Here is a 22342-nt window from a genome sequence, read left to right on the forward strand (position 1 = left end):
GGCGTACATCTACACGCGACGTCATTTTCCTTGCTCTAATCGGGGTAGAACCGTGATCCGCGGCCGCGCTTGGTCATAGACTATAAATACCTAAGTAGCGATTTCTAACTGCGCTTAACCGGGCTCCCTGTAATTCCTGGCGAAGGGGAAAAAGTCAGCGGGCGAGGATGCCGGGTGAAAAAGTGCAGTCCGGTTTATCGCTGGCCGGGTAGACTGGAAAAACGGGGAAACAGGGAAACGGGAATGTCGAGCCGAGAGAGTTGCGCAAAGGCAAACCGGGGGCCTTGTATAATTCGAGCATCTTACGTATTATCGAAAGAAATTCTGTCACGGTTGATTCACAGTTAAATGGATCATGGAATTTTCATCGAGAGATGATCGATCTTCGAATTGTTTCAAGGATCAAAGTACGTAGATACGGGCTAGACTTTAGATTACGTAAATTCAGTCGATAAAATCAAGAAATTTACCGTGTTCCAATCGTACGTTCGTATCTTAACCGATCGTCGCCGCTTGTTGCTCGATAAATTGTTCATCGGTGATTGTCTAAGTACATACACCACGATTATTTGTCGAGACGAGTAAAAAATACCCGACGCGATAAATTCTATGTTGCTCGATAGCGACAATCGGCTAACGATATATCGGTACGCATCGATCGTGAAACTGTGTCACAAACGCCGTGTTCCGTCGACACGTAACCTGCCCATTGTATTCGCGAGGACGAATAGACGATAAAAATCTAAGTGACAGACACGACGGGATTTATGCTTGTCTACGTGCAGGTGCTGCACAAGTGTATTTTCATACAGTGTATTCCCCTGATAACGCAACCGGCTGTTATACAATTTTTCTTACGTCGAAAATTGATTGCATTCGCTTTTACGCTGTTGACATTTATCGTCCAGTATTGTCTTTGATTTATATTAAATCCTACAGGATATTGAGCGTATAGCATGGAATTATGAATTTCTTATAGTCTTCTTGAAACTGATTAGTAGAAGGAAAATGGTAGAGATTTCGCTAGAGGTTCACGAAAGAGCGATAGGATTTGAGAAACACATTTGCAGCGACAATTTTCGAACATGACTAGGCTGCTACCGGTTATCGTGTACCAATATGGTATAAATTGTGCAATGAATTATCGTTCGGTGTCGGTGAACAGCGTGAAATGTAGGCTAGAGCATTGTACGATCACCGTTGTACACCGTCTGTCGACGTATCGTGCACGATGTCAAAACAAATCGAGTACTTTTACCAGCTATCCTAGTCATTAAAGACATAACTTACTCCTAGATCGTGCGTTCTTTGGGCGCTGATTTACACGGTTCAGTCGCTTGTCGTATACACCTTGTGGGATAGATTTATTTTCACTCTGAACGTTTGACTTTTCCTTCCTTAGCTTGGTTACACTCGCTTCTAAGCCACAGTTGGACTTTATTATCAATTGTTTCATAGAAATTTCGAAAAATACACAAAGATAATTTTTAAGTTCAGCAGGTGTTAAGGGCCAACAGGTGTGACATTAGAAAGGAAAGTAAGTACGATTACATTTCGTTGTTAATATTTATATCAGTTGATTTGCTAATTCCACCCAAGTGATTGATAGAACGATTATGAAAGAAAAACGGAAATTAATTCATTACGAATTGATTGCCACGTTCCAATCTCTCGTGTAAATAACTCTGCATAAAGACGGTTGAAGGTCGTCCTTTCAACGCAAAATGGAGTGGCCGACAGTGTCGTTTTCGAAAGAAATGTCAGGCTATTCGACATAGGTCAAGGATCACGTTCATACTGAAAGCAAAGTTTGATTCCGCATGGATAATACTTTTTTTTTCATTTTAACCTTTGTTCGTGAATTTTATATGATCCCAGAAGAATGTCAGTCGAGTATATTAGCTTGTCACAGAAGAACAGAAACGATTAATGAATATGTATAATTTATCCTATGTTTTATAGACTGGTGAATTCGTGACAATTATACCGTGATTAAAATACAGGGTCTTTCCTAAAAAATTAAAAGTTAAGAAATGAATAATGTAACAGATGTTTTGGAAAAAAAAATATTCATACCCCAAGAGAGAATTACTTAGTCAAAAGTACAATTCTTCGTTCGAATACCCTGTTCTACTTCGTCTGGTGAGAAACATTATGATTATGATTAATAAGCTGTAGCGTATGGTTCAGTTAAGAGCCTGGTACCGGATCAAGTATACACACGAGGTCTTAGAGAGAAAGGGAGAAAGGGGGAAGAAGATTCCGCGGTGCAAAGTCATAGGTTAACCATTGTGGTGTGTATACATGGTAGAGACACGACTACCACGAGTACAAGGGTGAAAGTTTACCCCGTGAGTTGCTTCTCTCTCTCTCTCTCTCTCTCGAGCTTGATCGTGCGATTCACCATAAGCTGCGATATAACTTTCCGAAGATGCGCCTGAAGGCTAGTTTCTATGCAGGATACAGTATCGTCGATCGTTCTTGTTTCTGATAATTCATTAAATCGGTATCTTAATGCGGTTGCATCGCGATAGTCAATATTTTATGCAGTCGTGTTCATCGAACTGAGCTACAAATTGATACGGCACAGACTTATTTTGAAATGATCCATTTACCATGCGACAGCCTGATAAAATTGAAAAGGAAGACGTAAAGGTTGAAAAGGGGGCTGAAAAAGTTGAAGGACTCTATCCGGCACGAGAGGTGAAAATTTATAAGCGAATCACGCGCAAGGAATCTTTACGTAAATCTATTCAATTAAAGACCCCACGTCGTGACTAGCCAGCATCCGAGGATAAAATCATCTCGTTTTCCCACAAACTCCGAACTTTCCCAGAGGAATTCACCGACATCACCTCCGATCGCTATCGATCCGAACGATCGTACGAGATCTAATCACGGTAACAATCAGAGCTTCGTTCAGCTAGCGAATGGTCGAAAGCGCACCTGCGCTGGCTGGTCATTGTGTGGAAATGATTACACGGAAGACACCTGGTACATCTACATCATATTAACGCGCACCGCGGGTAAACGGTTGAGCGGTATCAGCATCTGATTGCCGCGGCAGGAGCGAACGCTTCTGCCAAACGTTTTATCGGTTAATTACACCGAGGTGCCTAATTAATTACGTGCCATCGTCCCCGTGGCACATTTGCTTAATTGCGCGCGGCTCAGTTCGCCGATTAACGAACGTTTCATACACGATCCTCTAATCACGGCGGCCTGGCCGGTAACTCGCCAACAGGAGGAGGTGCACGCACGTGCACGATCCTCGATTGAGACGGATCAGCCTGTTTCTTCCCATGTACCTTTTATCGTAACCACGCATTAACAACCTATTACTCTTTCCTTTCTTATCCAATTTGCACACTGCTTTCAATGAAATTTTCCACCTTAATTGGACTCCAAGTAAGTAAGTAGGGGGGAAAGTTGAATGAAACGGGGCGACGTTAGATTCGGATCGTTTCCATCAACTCTTTGACTATGTTTCGAACACTCGCGCGAATGTCTCCCAACGGGGCAGGGGGGAATAGTATCGAGGGGAAAAAAGTAAACCAAGAATGTTCCGTGCTGTGGGATATGTGTACCGGTCGCGGATACGTATCGCACGAAGGCCACGGTTTTAATCTTACTTATACCGGGATTCGATGGAATTAATGGCCACGCCTCGTAGCCAAGCAATCCTCTCGATTTCCGGGACCACGGCCCCGGAAAGGATTCTTCCTACGTGTTGCAGGCAGGGCCGACGCACTCGTGACCACTGGATATATCCAGGCTGGAATGTGGCGGGCAAGGCGAACAGCAGATGGCGATCGCGAGCATCTACGGGGAAAGAGAACGAAAAGATGGGAGTGGAAAGAGGGACAGGATAGTTAAAATCGAAGTTAATTACCGGCTCTCGATGCCGATGGTGTTCAATGGGATCGTTCGGCAGTCGCGTATCTCGAATCGTACGAGTGAAACGATCCTTTTTAAAAAAAAAAAAGTTCTCATTTTTTATACCTATATTTTGCAACAGTTATGCGATCGCTGATAAATATATAATTATGCATAAGAGAAAGTAGCTGTTTCAAGAAAGCGGTCGTCCGATTTTTCAGACGAATCGATGCTTTCGCGATTCCATCGAACCAGGTGGAACTTTTACGTAACCACGAAATATGTAATTAAGTAATTCGGCTTGCAGTCCAATTGCAATGGAGAACAAGCGAATCGAAAGGTTTCTCGTCGAATATTCTCGTCGGATTATGTAAACGATTGAATAACGAACACTGTATGAATAAACTTTTGATCTTTCAAAGGACACTGATAGCGTTCGATGAACACATGTTTCAAATTACGCGATGTTATCCAAAAGTTCAATTTCTATCACATTTTTATTTTCATTTAACGATACCGTAGCTACATTTGCCAGTCTAGTCGCTTCGAACGGTAATAAAACAGGAACACGTATCGAAACTGGTTTGATTAGTGAAAACAGTTTTCACTACTGGTCGTTGATGTCTCGATTCTTTTACACGTTGTAATTTGCCATCGTTGAGCTATCGGTTACAACCGATCGTTTGACACCGATGATTTATAAGGGAAGCTAGGAAAGAAAGTTCCTCGTTAAGAATCGCAAAAAAAAAAATAGTGAATCTTTCGAAATGTACACGAAACACGTTTTAATAAATAACATACAGCTTGTGTTATCTGTCTGATTCTATATCGCCTTCGATTATGACCGTTGCGTATTAAATGATCGATCTCGAAACATCGAAAGTCCTACACGAGTGGATGATATAAAAGAATCGTAACGCGCGCTTATCCATGATGTTATATCAAGAGAAATAGTTTGCGAATTTGATTATTTGTGATGCTGTTCGAATACTTCCGTTAGCCATTGATTCTAAGGACATCGAGATCTAGCAGTATAGGTAAACGTTTAATCGCAATCGTCCACCCGGAAGGCACTGTTTCTCGATTGCTTCTTTGAAAAGCTGAGCAACCTGCTGGGACTTGCATATGTTGCACATAAATTTGCAGCGGACGTTGGGCAGCCACCTGCGATACGCGTGACCGCGTGACGAAGCACGCGTGAAACCGCGTCGATCGGGAAATTATCGAACGATGAAACGGTTCTCTTCCGGGTATCGCGTGCTACGGCACGGACCCTTTGCCGAACCATTTGATTTATTTGACAGATTCATGAGACATTTTCTTAGGACTGCTTGGAGGATATGCACTGGGAAATGCGGCTGTTTCTACACCATATTAGGTATTCGAGTATTTGAATAGTAAATTAATAGGAAAAACGATATATAACAAGAAGATAATGTGACGTGATCAAACAATTAAGAAAGAAAAATTCTGCTAATTAAATGATTTTTACCGAAGGTATTTTCCTAGTATGAATAAGATCATTGGAAACAAGGAAATCGTAAGTCGGTCATAATGTCGGGATCTTTTATATTGTGGAACAATGTCGGGCTTGCTTCACAGTTCACCGTTAGTTATTTTCTCTGAGAGGTGATTCTCTGAACTGTCCTTTGTCACTGGCTGCCTGCTGTGAGATCTTTTATTGATTCCACGAAGAAATCTCGGAATGACCTTAATATGGAGGTATAAAAAGTGGGAAAATAATGGCGAGATAATTACTGCACCGTTGTACTAGACTACTCGTCAGTATAATATTAAACGATAATACTTGAGGGTGAGTCCGATGAGTCTGTCAGGGTGCCGCTGCGCACCCTGTTTCCTTCTCTCCTATTCCTTCCCCTGCTTGCGGCATTACTTTCAGAATAAGCTTTTCGAATATCAGTGTATGACATATCGTTGACAGAATTCCCTGATGGAACGCGAGGTAAATGGAACAAGGCCGGTCCTACCTGCGTTTACTATTCCTACATAGCAGCAATGTGTAACATTCTATCTTATGGCGTTACGGGGTGTTCGCAAAGTATTGCCAACGCCCACTCGACCTTTAAAGGATGATCTTTTGGCGCGTTCGTGACCGTATACGACAGACGACAAGCAGGTCGTTGCTTCGTGCCATTGTGCTCTTTTGTGGGATCGAATGGACTCGTATTTATAGGGTAGGCCACAGCACCGAACGCCTACAGGTGTCAAAAATACATATATGGCTGTGTTAAGTTTCACTGAATATCCTCACAGTAGATTGGGGACAAGTGAACACTTTATCGATCAAATTAGATAAATCATGTGTGACGATTTCATAAATTTTAACACCTTATTAATTCTATCCTAGATTATTTTTAATGAGTATCAGCGTGTTTAGATAAAAATTTTCATTTTCTCTTCATTCCGTTGTAATTTATGATAAAAATCAAAGGAAAATGCTTATTACTTGAGGTTAACTAGCTGATACGTTTATCACGACGGTGTACGCTCTAGATAAAACAGTAAAGCCATCGTAAAAGTGATTGTAGCCGGTCCCGCGAAATTTATACGACGCTTTTGCAGCGATGAGTTATTGGCTTTTGCAAAATGATCCTCTGAGCCGAGAGTCCCCGGTTCGCTTCGATGTTCCACGAGGTTCTACGCTTTACGACGTGCCGGGTTTCAAGCCGGTGATACCTGTTCCGGCTACACCTTGGTGCTATCCTTGGTCTTTGTAGAGGTTACGGTCTAACGGATTTTTCCTCGAAATCTTTTGAGCTCCACGACCGTGTGCCGATGCACGTGAACACGTTGGGCCCCGTAGCAACCCGTAATGCTTGCATTATACGAAGTAATACACGAATGAAGATTCGAGAATGGGGAAGTAGCTTCTGTCCGCCTCTGTATAGCCGTTACTGCTTGTTGTTATCGTTGGCCCGAGGTGCAATGCCTCCATCATTCTTTACCCATGCATTTCCTACTTCTGCCCCTTTCGTTTCAACGCTATTTTAACAATCGCACCTGTTGCCCACCCGTTTTTCAATAATAATTCAAACTTTGGTTCGAATTTAAAATTTACTTGGTCACGTTTTACTCGAATCTTAAGGACCCCATGAAATTGATTCAAAAAAAAAGCGAAAGTAATTAATATCTGTAATATCGAAAATATGCTAAATTTTAAGTAAAATAATTTCCTTCAACAGAAACTCGTTTCACGCGCTATATCTATAAAATATGAAACGTAAAAATTTTGATAGAATAAAAAATTGGACAAGCTGGAATGTCGTGTATAAAGATTTACCAAGTTATAATCTGTACAGTCATTTAAATATCGAACTATTGAGTATTTACCAAAGGATTACGTTATCAGTATCATATGCTTCGGTTTAATGTAGCACTGGTAGAACTATCAATATGGAGGTGTAGGTATATCTAAATAGCAGTTTCCAGATAGCTATAAAAGAAGCTTGTAGAATGTGTTCGCTGTTCATTCCAGTTATGAGATCGCGTGTCTAAATGCAGATATCCAGGAATTAATCCAAGATCCAAGATTGTCGATATATTTTTACTCTACTTGTTTCAAAGGGAACAGGCCAAAAAAGAGGGAAATGCAATTTGCAACATATTATGTGTACCTAATGATTGATGTACACGATATGCATCATACAGGAGTATCTTCTGAATTGAATTAAACACCGTCAAAGGGAACTACATTACAGAAATTCTGGAGAGAAACATGTTGCTAACTTAATATCATACACAATGGTCTTTTTTGTTATTCGCGTAACTAACCCTTAATTACTACTGTGGGTACCAGGAGTATTTTTTCAGTATGTTCATTAGTTTATCCATCTTTTGTAAATTAATTTCAGTTCAATATATATCCGCATCGGAATTCCTTGATGTTAATAACTTTGAAGCTTTAAAATCGCTCGTGGTGAATAGTGTATTTCAATTAAGTTGAAATTGTGTTTCATTGAAAAAAATGTGCTCTGTATATATACTAGCAGTTGTTCAATATCAACGCCTAATGAACTGGAACGAATGGTATTATGGAAATTCAATAATTGGTGTTTAAATTCTCTCGCGACGATCGAGGGGATTCTGTTTTTAATTAAAGGGTAGTTTATATTGATTGGTGAATAAAGATATTCACCGATATTACGGTTAAAATAAATAAAATTTTCATTTTGGCAGGCATGAAAAAATGAATACTTATGAATTAAATTATTAATTTGGGATTGCACCGAAAATTATTCGGTAAATAGGAGGCTTGCCAAATTGGTCGAAAAGAAAATCAGAAACTGAATACTATAGCGGTTCATTATTTATGCATTACGCAAAACTGTACAACGTATAGTTTGTCATTTATCTCACTTTAAGTAAGATGCATTTAATTAGATTACACAACTAGTGCAACGCCAGGATATAATATATTAACGATAAGTGCTCTGAACGGTAATTATACCACATGAAATTAAATAGCATGTAACATTTGCCACGTTCGGATGAGGCAGGAAATATATGATTACGTTTTAATTGAACTGGAATGTACAAAGTGTTTAGCCAAACAGTTATCATGATTTTCGAAACAATTTCAGTTCTTAGAGAGTTTTAATTTTCCACTTGCCACCTAAGTAGATCCGTATGTTAATTAAAATTTCTAGCCGAAGAAAATGGCCCGTTAAGATTAACGATAAAAATGAGGAAGCAACTTGTTTAATAACATCGCGAACTCTAGTCTAGCCCCAGGCTTTATATCAATTACCAACCGGTAGACCATAACCCTGGTAGTTCGGCTTATTAAAAAGGCGAACAACTCTATCAGTTTCTCTGATAGAAAGTTTCTTACTAATCGATCGATAGGAAATCGATTAATACTACCGATAAAAATGGAAAAGCAATTTGCTTAAATCCTTGTATATTCTCTACCTTGTGTATTCTGAATAGATATTTTATGAACATATGCTGATGTTTCAAACAAATTATATTTCTTTGCTCTCCAATATCTCTACACTTGTAGCAACATAGTATTAAGAGATTCGTTGATGATAAATCGGTATTGATTAGGAATAAAGTAGATTTTATGTGGTAGTTCTTGGTTGCAAGATACCGTAGGCTATTTTTGTTGTAACTTATTTGTGAACTTAGTTTCTCGCGTGGAATGTACCAGAGGTATCCGACAGCGATTTAAGTACCGCAATATATTCTAGTAGGGCAAGAAATAATTTTCAGTTGCAGAAGAAATAGGTAAGCAGGGTTAAAGATCCATCGGTCTTTAAGGTCCGATTTCCTGCGGGTCGCTTAGCTTTAGAGGCGTGAGTCCCTAGACTGATCTATCGCCTTGAAGAGAGCCAAGATCGGTAAGGGAACGTTGTTCGCTCATCGGCGTAGATGCTAACACAATCGCCGCCGATGATCACGGCGATGATGTTAATCAAGTTACCAACGCACACGGTAGCTCACTGTCTCGTAGGCGCATGCCACGCACGTAGACGCCTGCCCGATGAGAAACTTATCGATAATTACTGGTATTCGCTACGTATTATCCCGTCAACTTTATTTTATGAATATAAAAATTGCATACGATGCAGAGTAACCGTGGAGTCAGATCGAGAGGCAAAGTACGAGAGACTATAAAAATGATGAAACAATTTATTAGATGCGAGGGCTGAAAATAGCTTCCAGTATTTAGTAATCATAGCTTTGAAACGATTCACACTGTACAAATAATGTTGGATTCTCGCTTTCTTCTTTGTTTATCCACGATCGAGTGTTTGAACAGCCTTTCGAAAAGAATTGCACCATTTTGGGTTGATCAATTCCGTGGAATTATTTGTTCAGTTAATCAATAGTTTAAATGTGCATAGAATAAATCAAAGTGATGTAGGATCGGAAATTCTGCTGTTAATTTGAAACGGTAGAAAGAGAAGTAACTCGTCAAAGGCTGCTATTAAAATAAGACATTATGGACTTGTCCTTTATTGGATGCTCATTACGATGTCCAACGTGTCCACGTTATAGTCTGATTTTTTTTCGATCCACTGATTTATACCAGGAAGCTCTTCATGGCGTGAATACCTGAGTATCCAGCTGGAATAGAGGGATACGCCTTGCTTCGATTTACGTTCGAACAGGATTAATAGTCGATAAAAGGATCAACTAATTTATGTTGATCTACTGCTCTTGCAATTTTCTTAATACACAGTCGTTCAGGAAAGTATTTGAACGAGTCTGGTGTATCGCGTCATTCCAGGTCGAAGGGTTAATAGCTGGTACGTCTGGTAACCGTAGAATTACGCAGATTGTTACCTCGAGTAATGTCAGGTGTGAATGTCAAGCGAAACACAGTTAAAAGCAATGGCACAGGTTTTCCTTGATAGAACGTTATCCGTATGAAAACAGAGAAACCATCGCGACTGCCACGTGTCGGCAATTACGCAAAAGCTCTCGTATGATTTAATCACACGTTTAATTTTCTTCCTTTCCTGAGAAAAAAACACTCATCGCTGATTTCCACGCCGACCAACCGCGAATCCCAGCTGTATTACTGTATTCTGTATATTCGCAACGACTTCCTGCGACGACAGAAGATGATGACATAACTGTACACGTCGAGTTCTGCAGATAAGTCACCGGTCTGTACCGGAGGTTATTCCTTTCTGTTCTTTCGAAGGGGCACACGTAACCACGCGTAATCATAATTTCCCTCTTCGAGCGAAAGGTTTCAACGTAAACGCAGGAAGTACCTGCCACTGAATTGTATAATTAAGAATAATTCATTTGTCTGGTTAGAACCCTGCTAAACTTAACATTTATTTTCGAAACGAAATCGAATTGCTTTTTGTCGGATCATAGCCCGAGATATTTAATTACACGAGACGATCGTAATTATAAGAATTCGCGGTAAAGGGTTAAAGTTCAGTCGTCGGCAGCCGACACCTTGATCCTGTTGCCGAGATACGTCCGATTAACGGGCGTCAGCATTTTCACTGTACGCATTCCTCGCGTCTACCTTCGTGCTCTTTCATCCGATATGCACGGTTGCATAACGCACGATGAAATACGTAATAATGCTCGGTGCATCGCGCCGCGCCGGGTCGATTGGATATCGAGCGTTGCACCGAACACGTGCATACACGTAGGTATACCACTGCATTATTCCCGGCAGGTTCAACGTCGTACTTGGTCGTTGACGGTTAACCGTTTTCATTGCTCGTCAAGAATAGAGAAAGAACGGAATCCACTTGAAGGCACGGAGGCCTGGCACGAATGCCCACGCCCTTCCGACAGAACCGATTTCCTATCGGACATGCAAACTCTGACTTACGTGTCAGCCCGATGGACAGGTTTCCGCAATAAGGAAGCGAACGTTATGATCGATCTCTCAGCCCTGACAATGCACGTAGATTATTTCCAATGATCGTCCCTTTTCTACTTTCCTCCTTCGTTTTCTATTTTCAAGTTCAACCAGCTGTGACCAGCCGTACCGGTGAAGAAAAATAAAAGAAAATATCCGTTCGCAATCTGTAACTATGCGTACATCGTAACGATCGGTGTCTCCTATTCGAAACGATTAGGTTTAGCCGTGTTTCGCACGTCTCGATGAGCCACGGTAGATTAATCGCGCAACCTCGTCCGCCTCTCGATGCATCCGCGCCGCGATCATATCAATTCGAAAGCGGCCACGATTCGCATCGCGTTGCGTTTATTTCCTCCTCTTGTTGCTCGAATTTCATCTATGTTCATCTTCGAGCTCACGTGAGAGGAACATCTCGCGGTTACGTAAAACGAGAAAGCATGGAAAATGCGCAGGTAGTACTCGAATCTACCTCCTTCGTTTCACGGAAGGCTAATGCGTTCGCTCGTTTGAAACAACATTTTCTGTTTGAAAAGAAAAAAAGAAACAAAGGAAAAGAAAATCCTCGGTCCTGAATCATTCGTGCAATCTACGGGCAGGCGGAGCAGGAACGTTGAGAATGCAAGGAATTTTCGGCGCGTCCTAAAATACTTGGCACACTTGCATTCGCAACAGTTGCCTCGCGTCTTATCGAGATCCTGCATGTCGATAATCTCGCAAAGCCGAGAAGACCTGACAGAAGCACTGACCCTCGCGTTCTTGTCCGCGGGGCGTGCACAGTTATCGGGCGCGCATCCTCGCCAGGATTCACCGGGATTCGCCGCTTCCTTGACGCGTATTACATACACGTAACTCCGTACACGAACCACATATACACGGATGCAGCTCACCGTGGTAAAGAGTTACGCGAACCGCGTTCAGGAAGAGGACACTCGCGGTTACGTAACGGAGGTAAAGAAAGAAGTTGACGGAAAAACGCGTGCATCCCATTACGTAGCGAGAAACGCATATATCCCCCCTCGGTTGCAAGAGCGTAATCGTACGTACCCTACGTGCAGCTTGATTCGCGTAAAGGACACGTTAGTACGCGTATGGACATGTACACCGTACATGGGATGACACGGTGCACTCGTGTTTGTATTCGCTTACGCACGCATGCACGCACGGATAACATGTGCTCGTAACGTGAGAACTTTGTCTTCTTTTCGATCTCACCTCCCGTTTTAGTCGCGATTCCCTTGGCCGGACGCGATCCCGACCGATGTAACAGGACTTTCGGGGACGCATGCTATTTATGACATCGGCGAGTAATGTGTTGAATAAAATGAAATGGAATTCGCACGGCATTCGGCAATGTCCTTTGTGCGTATTGTCCTCCCGGTATAAAAGGGGTAATTGTTTTTCGATGAATTATACGGCGCACCTGGGCTTGATGGAAATATCTCTACCTGGTTTTGCATATCAGCCTTAGAAAACGCGGATGCTACATAACCATTCGTTTTTAACGCTTCTGTTTGTTTTTTCTCACTGTTCTCTTTGATTTGACACCGTCATTTCCGGTGACGCAAATTAGCACAGACGTCTAGCAGAAACACGAAAGTCGACATCGCTGAATCTTATCTCGCTATTTGACTATGAAACGGGCAAAGTTTTCAGAAAATTTCAAGGAACAAAGTTACGTAACGTGTGACTATCTTAGAATAAAAATGGAGTAACTAAAAAACACTTTTATACAAGTTTTTTATATCAATTAGAAAATAAATATTACTCCCGTTCTGAATATCTTAAAACCCAGGTATCATAAAAATGCAGTAATCCAAGCGAATCATTACATAATCAGCAGAAGTTCCAAGTGCCTCGATATTTATATCTAGCATATAATATTAATTCATCTTATAAATAACGCTCATGGAATACGAAAAGACCGGGGAATTGCAAAATATTGCACGATCTCGCCATTCACGAGTTCATTTTAATTTGAGACACGTTTCTGTTACAAAATGATCCCAGAAAAATTGCACAACTACCCGAAAGGATATTCGACTATTTCTATAAAATTCGCAAATTACTAAACTCGGCTAGCCTGCAAGAATATAAATTGAAAATCATGGAAGTTGAGAGTTGAAAAAAACGTGGCTGCACCTTTCTTCTCCCCCGCAGCTCACCGATCGTTCCAAGTTCTCGTTAACAAATATTCGAGTCATTTATTCCTGTACCGTGCACTGTCATCTGCTTCCATTACAATTTCATGCTTTTAAGACAAATGGAGATATTTAGGTCGTTCGCCACGTAGGTGTAGAGACAGGCTTGCATCGTTCGGATCTCTGTTCAGAGGCGAGGTAGCCGCCTAAAGGTTTCGTTAACGCGATCGTTCCTTCAAGGACAAGGTGGAAATGAGGTAGTTTGTATTCTTCGACAATCGCCGTGCGTGCGTCAGCTACCCTTTTTCGAAACAAAACGTCGAAAAGCATCAACCTTCGAGCAATTCTGCTTCTCTCTCTTCCTTCGTCTCGTCATTGGACAATACGAAAATAAGATCGAGATCGTGTAGTACATCGTTGCGCTTTTAAGATCGTCCTCGGGACCAGAGATTTTTCTTGGATCCTCGAAAGGTCATTCGCGACACAACGCGTCCCTGTCGACCTCGCGGTCTTACGTAATTTTTTCCTTTTCCCTTTTCCCTTCCGATGAAATATCGAGCAATTCCCGTCGGTGGACGCACTCTGAAATGTTGTAACGTAGGATGACGCCGATGGATAACCTTGTTGGCATCATTATGCAGTGACTCGTGAGGGGCTTCGCGATGTTTGCTTACCGCCTCATTGTGCATCGTTGCTAGCTTGAATGGAAGGCAGTTTAAATAACGTTCGAGTGCCTGTTGCCTGGTCATTAATCATTCGTAGAGAAGAATCACTTGGATATCTGTTTGTAATTAATTGACGATTGATGGTAATTTGACCTTGCACGGATTAAGCTGGTAGATTCGTGTCGTATTTGATCCGATGGAAAAATCATTTGATCTGTTTGTATAATTTGTAGAATTAATTAAACAATTTCCAAGTCAATCATTCTATAGTGTATCTCCCAACCCTTAAATAGCGGAATCGGGCTCTCTCCATGGTCCGTCGTCCGAAGGGTTAATGGATTGTACAAGTGAGAACACTGATTATCGGACAAAGCCCTTTTAAATTTATATTACAAAAATACAATTTGTTTCAATTAGTCCGTTAGTATGTCGTTCGAATACTTTCCTTTACCCAGTGTACGTAGCCCAGAATCCGGTGGACAAGATATTTAATTACAACAGCGACACGGATTCCGGCACGAACGATCGGGTTTCATTTAGAGGAGTTACGTTAACGTATTATAAAGGTGCTCGCACACGTGTGTAGGCGTTATCGATCGAGCCCTCCGGGTGTCGGTGCTTTTTACATCGACTATTACTCCGACCGTATTTCATTCGGCGTATTCGCGGTTGTCGTTGATAAACGATACAGTTGTATTATCCCCCTTAAAGTACGACGAGACTTGCGCTTCTCGTCCGTGCCCGACGATGCAACAATATTAATAACTGGTTGCACCATCGGCGTGGCCGTGCGGACCCGTAACAATTGCGTAACGCAAGAATCAACCGAACGCGAACGGTAGTAAGGGATACGTTGGTTTGGTAGTTGCAATTTCACGGGTATCCTTCATTTTTATTGCTCCCCTGCTGACTATCGACTGCACCCACTTTCCGCAGGGATCGCAAAGTTCGCGATTTATCGGTTTAACGCGTTCGTTGCGGACATCGTGCGATCTTGGTAAATTCGTGTTACACTTAACGCTAGAACTACCGACTTTCCAAGTACACTAATTTTTAAGTCAAAAATAATTGTTTCAAAATTCGAAGTAGACGAACGGTTCAGACAGGCCATGCGCACCCTTCCTTAAGGGTTGGACACCCCTCTTTCTTGCTAAATAGTACGAACGTGTGACAAGAATATGTAGCTCGTTTCGCGGCTTCTAATTCACTCGGTTACACGTTTCCAGAGCAGACATTCCGATCCGTATTCCGGAGGATCGTGCTTTAATCCTGTACATGCGAGTACGCGTGCGATCGTACGATCGTTTCGATCGTTCAGCCGTAATTGCATCGCGTGCATTGGCCACCGTAAGAGGCTGGGAAACGTGTGTTCGATAGGGATGGTCGGTGGTGTGTTTGAAAGTGTTATCAAGAAATTTACAGGTGCACTTGTGCCGTGCTCGAATCTCGTCGAAAGGTACTGCGAGTAAACGAGTATCGTCATCAATTAACTCATTCACCGGCGAGCGATTTCGTCAGACGATATCTCGATGGTTTTCACGGCCACGGGATTCTTTACGATGGTTGTTCTCCGAGATTTCCGGGTTTCAGAATTGTACAGCACTTCGGCTAAATTTAGCCGAGGACGCAATGAAGTTCCATACGTTTTAAGAGAATTTCTTTTCTTTCCTTATTTGCAAGCATCGAATAAAATCTCGATCGAATTCAGCCGCAGAAGAATGTATTTTTCCGCGAGTGATTTGGAGAAATCGAAATACCGTACCCTTGATTGCACAGGACAAAAGAAGCCACCGTTTCGCATGCCCGCCCCTGATTGCGAATTTCGCGCTATTTACGCTTTCAACGTTCGCCGGTAACACCGAGATAGATGCAAAGATACGGTTCTCGATTTTTCTTGCTCGAAAGTAAACTGACTCACTCGGCGGAATCGTAATTTCGCGTTTCGTAAGCCTCTAAACAGTAGATTTTCAACGATAAATTTTATCGGTTTATCAAGGATAACCCAGTAGGAAATGCCTGTTTATCGGGTCGCGAATGCGGAAAAGTTGGCACGACAAATGCTTAGGTAAAACAATACGTATAACTATTTCTACGGAACTGAAGTGACGTATACTTCTGGAGAATTGCACGATATAAATTGCTAGGAAGATATGTATCGTTAGATGAAATTGCGCGACAATAATGCAAGTACGAGGCAAAAAATATGTGATCCATCATCGCTTTGTTTCTTTATCATTCAGCGTTCTTGTATTAAAAAAAAAAAGAAATGAATATCAGGAAGGCTAATTGTAAAAAATATTAAGCTTTTCTAATTAATGATGCCATCAATATTTCTCTATCTCCCCCTACGATATTTCAAAAATAATTTACAATTACCATATTTCAACTAATTAAAAATTGAGTAAAAGAACGAATGCCTTCATTTATTCTATAAAATTTGAAAGTTGTATGATCGTTCGTTCGGAAACACTGTAATCCATATCTGTGAATTGCTTTCTCACTTGCAACAGGTGACCTGTATAACGCAATTGATTTTTAAAAAAAAGTGAGAACAATATACCTAAAGTAATGAACTATAAACATGAACGTTCGAAGGAATCTCAGATGAATATCACGGTTGCATAATTTTAACAACCCTCCTCGATGAGAAGGACGATTACCAATGGGAAAGTGTGCAAGTGCAAAGTAAAAGAACGTTATTGCACGATGTCATTCGAGCAACAATAAATACGAAAGTATACTCCCTTGACCAGTCTTATGTTACTAGGCGTGGGCATTGAAGAAAGGTCATTCTCCACATGACACCATCGACGAAGTATAATACATATAAATACTTCAGCCATCAACTGGAAGACTCTCGTGGCCTGATTCTCAAGATCCTCTCACCATCCTTCAACGACACAGGAACAGGAGAATGTATAATTTACCATTTTTCTTCTCCACCTACACCTATCCTCCAAACGATGCCACTATACTGTTTGTTTCAGATTTATCTAATTCTAAGAAAATTCTAAGAAATTTTCCAAACAACTCTATGCAACCATTGATTAACACTAGAACCACCGACGTTTGATGTACATTTATTTTTAAATTGAAAATAATGTAGATTACTAACAATAAGTAGATAAAGGATGAAACATATTCTTTCGCTCGATAACAGCCAACATACATTTAACTAATGAAAATACCTTGATAACATTTATAATTTATAAAATAAGAAACTGGTAACCAGTCACTTTGATGGTTCTAGTGTTAATTAAATTCTTCTTCTACTTCAGTGTTTTGCCTGAAATCGTCATAGGTGAAAACTCACACATCTCCCTTGTATTGCTTAATCACCGGACACTTAAGTACGTCAACTGCTAAGAATAGTCGTGTTATTAAAGTCCCCCGAACGGAAGTCGTAATGGCCTCTGAATAAATCACAGTTCATGGCGTTGCATCATTGAGTAACTAAAAAGAACTTCGATAAAGAGAGTTTTTCCACCGAGATAGGGACGAAGGTCAGGGTCTCCTTCTGAGGGAAACCAGGTAGAAATGAAAGAGAATAGAAAATCATCGGTCTGAGTTAAGTATACTTGGGGGATTTCTCTTTCTAAATAGTAGCCACTTTTAATTTCGTTCAAATAACCGATGCAATTGGTGAGAAAACAGTCGGTTACAGTTGACAGCGGCTACCGTTTACGATTCCGCGTAATAAGCGTACAAGGTGAAACGTGGAAGGAAGATGATAAAAGAAAGGATAGAAGCGACCTCAACGCGAAGGTCAGGGCGTATGTGTGAACAGGTAATTCGAGGCGTGTGGGTGCTGCACCCGTTTCCTTCTTGTTTGCACTCAAGGCTGTCTTTGACGAGGAACGTTCGGCTAATATTTGGTCGAGGTCGATTTCAGAAAACGTTGAAAATTCACGCGAAGACGATCGTAAAGCAAACAATAAAAAGTAACGTTCCGCAATTTCAACTACCGACCAGATTATAAGATAAATCCAGGATATAGAGTCGAAAAGGACCCTCTTCAATTTTTTCAAACAGAATGACACGCGAATGTCTCGCGTTTCGCAAGCAATTTCATTTATAAACGATTGGACGAAGCGAAAGCGGAAACTGGTTGGGAAAGAATATGCAATAAGTCTGAAAAATGTTGCTCAATATTCAAGAATCCAGTTCGTCGAAGGTTAATAATAAAAGGTGGTATTCTCAAAATTAGCGATTTAATTTATGTAAATGTACGCGAAACATTAAACATTTATTTCGAAAATGTCAATGCTGATACTGTCGCTGATATTGAAAACAAAAAATTGTTTAATCGTCGAAGTGAAAGATTTTAATATTTACCGTGACATTTGTTGAAAGATTCAAAGTATAAATCCCTGAATTATTAGCCATATATTTTCAAGTGTCCTTCGTAAAATGGCTAGTTCGCTCTGGTTCTGGACAGTTCGCATCGCTTAGTTCGAATTTAAAAAAAAAGGCCATTTTTTATACTACAAACTATGTTTCGTGTTCAATTACCTCCCTTCGGGATCGCGACAATACCCTGATAAATCCAACAATTATCATTCTCGTGATTTGTGAATTCGTTTCTGATTCATCTAGACTGTTCAGAGGATTGGTAAAAGGTTAATCCGATACAGTGTTTCTATCAATCGTGATACCGAACGCCGCTTGAAAAGTCTCGGATAAAGAGCAAGAAAGAGATACAGCCGGCAGGAAGAGGTATACTTAACCTTCTGGGTTAAAGTCAGGCTGGATCGAGCGCGTGTCCCTGATTACGGTGTAAAGATCTGGCTGATCCTAAATGCAACACTCTGGCGGCTCGCCATTTTCACGGAATGCGGCATGCCCGCGTCTAGGAAGTCTCTTCTGTTCCTTGTGCTTTCTAGACGAGAAAGCGACCGGCGTCCCACGATTCCACGGAATCTTCACGGAAACCGTTGCCAGATCAGGCAACGATCGCTTCGAGTACTTTTTTTACTTGAACGGATTCATCCGGAACGAATGGATCGCTTGACGTTCGATCGTTGTGTTCTGATTTCGTTACCAAGGAACATAAGATACAATTACGCGGTGAAAAAGTTTCTACCGCTTATATAATCAGGGACATCCGACTTTAATCCAAGGCACCATCTTGAACGTCTTTTTTCAAGAGGAAAGGATTTATGGTCCTCTGTGTGACAGAAGACCTTGAAGATCCTTTAATATCTTCATCCTCGAAGGTGTCCGGTCTAACACGAAAATTTTTATTTGCAAATGAAAGGATCATTCTATAGAATATATCGCTAACAAGCGAGATAATTAGCGGCTGATCGTATTAAGGTTGGATTAGGAATTAAGATTGGTTTCGGTTTCCACGGGGATTGTTAAATAATACCTTCTATCGTTAGATTTATAGGTCTACGTCGTTAATTCGATAAATTATTCGAACCGCTTCTGACAAAGCAATGCAAAAGTTATTCGCCTTCTTTAGGAAATGATTCATGAGTTTCGTTCATCCTTTCGGAACATGTTCATCCCCGGGTGGATTTCGTTCGAGGGTTTGGATTACAATCAAGTCAGCCGAAAATGACTTTAATCGAGGCCCTGTCGCACCCGTCGGATCGGCACGATTTACGAATCCCCGGTACACTGAATTTTTGGGAAACGATTAAGACGATCGAATAGCCGGAGTTAATGGTGATTGATGATTACTTTTTGGGCGTTAACTCGACAATTCCGGGGCTAACGAGGCACCTTCTAGCCTTCCGGAGAAAAGCTGAATCACGTAATTGTCTGTTATCATCGACTAAACAATCAAACGATCGGCATTGATTATTTGCGTTACGCGTGGATGAGAAATATAATTTATTTCCGTTCACTTATGCGTACGACTTAATGTAAGACTTATGTTATAATTTATGAATTAAGATCTGTTACAAACCGGTGTGTTATTTTTCTCTTCGCAATTCCCTATAATTTCGTTCGTCGTTCCTTGTAGAAATAAATGTAAGTAAATTATATAAATTACCTTGCAATTAACGTGTTCCCGAGCCCGGCAGCAGTAGGTTCCTTACTCTACGAAGGTTAATACGTGAATGCGAGAAACGATGTCTATTCTAGCCGAGTTGATGTTGATACCGTGCTCGAGCGAGAGATAATCCCTTTGAATAAACACTCGGATCATCGGCGAGGACCGTCGCGTCGGATGTGTTATCATTCGTTCTTGTGCGTTCCTCGAGTCGAGGCACGGAGTTCATTTCTAAACGGAGTGTGCGATTTACAATTTTAACGTCGTTATTCTTCTCAAGTGCCGATAATTAACTATGGGAATGAAAATTCTGGTCGCGTGTGTTTGCTCATTAACCCTTGATAGTGCGCGATCAACCGTGACCCAGATTAAAATTAGATACTCAAATATTTAGTATAAAATACGAATTTAATTTTGCAAAAGATAAAAGTTAAACTTGACAACGAAAAGATAGTCGAAATGAATTCAGACGTTCATCGTAACTAAACCTTCGGTCGTCCCTATTCAATTAACCCTTTCGCAAATTGTTACCGTTGGTATATTAATAGGGGCACAATTTATAACGGCAATTTCGTGATCACGTTCAAGCAATCAAGTAACGCTGCCAGTTTAGAATTGCTCTTCTATGGCGGCTATTCGTTTTATACGGTAACGACGTTCCGCACCACCTAACGAGGGCCCAAATATTCCAGCAGGACGTTACGCCTTGGCCCTAGACAAAAAAGGTGATCGAAAACCGCAGCGCCCTATTGGGCCAGCCAACTCGAACGTCTGAATTCTCTAATCTAGACCCGGGACCCGGGATTTTAAGTGGCGGCATAGAAGTGTATAATAGGGCCCGTGTCTGGCCCTTCGGGCTACTCTAGTTCTTCCCTTGGATACTCTGGACCGGACCATGGATCCCATGGACCAGTACCCTCGTGCAACTTCGGACTTCTATACAGGGTGAGTCACGCAATTGAAAAGAGTATAAGCATGTCTATTTTTTGTAATTAGTTCACAAGTGGCTGACATACTGGAGCGAAACGATTGATTAAGTAATTAAAAGTAGTGTTTAATTGTTGATAATATGGCATGTAAAAAGTAACAGTGAAGAGAAATTTAGTTTATTTGAGAGAAAAATGTTTACCCTCACCGCGGCAATATAACGAGAGTCTACTGTAATATTAATATTAGTTGTAATATCAAAATTGCATAAACTCGAAATTACCACCTCGTCGCTACCTTGAAGGTCTAACAATTGATTCTATAACTAGTTTCAAATATTCTGTTATCCCTTGCCGAGTTTGAAAATACATTTTGCCAGGTCAGGCTCTCCTAAATTTGTTTCTGAACCGTCGTAATACATCATTCGTAGCTGTGTGCTGTTGAATATTAATTGAAACTGAGACGGATTTATGTAGATCATAAATATGGCAAGTTAATCACACGGTATTTAACGCCACGAGTGAAATTACCCTTTTTCATGATTGAGTTTAGCATGGTATTAAAATGCAAATCGGTGGAAAATCGGTTTAGTGTAATCGCAGACGAAAACATTTTAGATAGTTTCAAAGTGATAGCTAATAATTGGATGAATGATAGATAGCAAACGGATGCTCGTAAAATTACCACATCAGATCCTAACAAGTTTCAATGGTACTGTAGCTAGGAAAAAAAGCCGCGAGTCAAGATTCTACCGGGCTTTGGTATAATATGACCGAGATTTTCGAGTGGGGGGGCCGTGGGTTCTTGCCCTCTTTCAGCCCCCCCGCCATCCTCCCGCACATTCTTGACCGAATCTCCTTTTGAATAAAAACACACCCTTTCTTTCTTTCACCCTCGAGTGGGTCATATTCTTTATTCGAGAGTCACCGTTCCATCGTTCTTGATACCACCCTTTTGTCCCTTCTTTTTACGCTAAACACAACTCCTACCCACCGGTTCGCTATTTTCATTATCGCGAACGAGATACTGAGTCAGCGAAACGATATATGTATTTTCAAGTTGATTTATCAGATTTTCAATTTGTACTCATAAAAAGTTTTCATACAAAAGATGGCGATCGAATATTCATTGTTCAGCATTTTATCATGAAGAGGTTAATCGTGCAATAAGTCGTTTGATCACGCAACAATATTTCTAAATTAAACGTATGTTCTAACCTGTTACGATGCGAAGCTTTCTCCAGCGATGAAAAACAAGTCCAAGTTACTTTTTCCACATGATTTTCACTTTCATCCGACAAAACAAACACGAAACACTGACAGTAACTCGCGAACAATGTGAACCTACCCACGTGACGCGACTATATGCG

At 41.0% G+C, this 22342-nt stretch overlaps 1 protein-coding gene across 2 annotated transcripts in view; it reads right to left on the bottom strand.

Annotated features, from left to right (window-relative positions):
* The window catches only part of LOC114873769 (protein EFR3 homolog cmp44E), a 45694-nt gene extending 25582 nt beyond the window's left edge, over positions 1 to 20112 (bottom strand). For both annotated transcript variants that reach the window (XM_029182434.2, XM_029182432.2), the window contains exon 1: positions 20047 to 20112. The gene's annotated coding sequence lies outside the window, so the exon portion shown is untranslated. The remainder of the gene's footprint in view (positions 1 to 20046) is intronic.
* Positions 20113 to 22342: the final 2230 nt, after the last annotated feature.

This window comes from Osmia bicornis, chromosome 11 (genome assembly GCF_907164935.1).
Source record: "Osmia bicornis bicornis chromosome 11, iOsmBic2.1, whole genome shotgun sequence".
In the NCBI taxonomy this organism is placed as follows: Eukaryota; Metazoa; Arthropoda; class Insecta; order Hymenoptera; family Megachilidae; genus Osmia; species Osmia bicornis.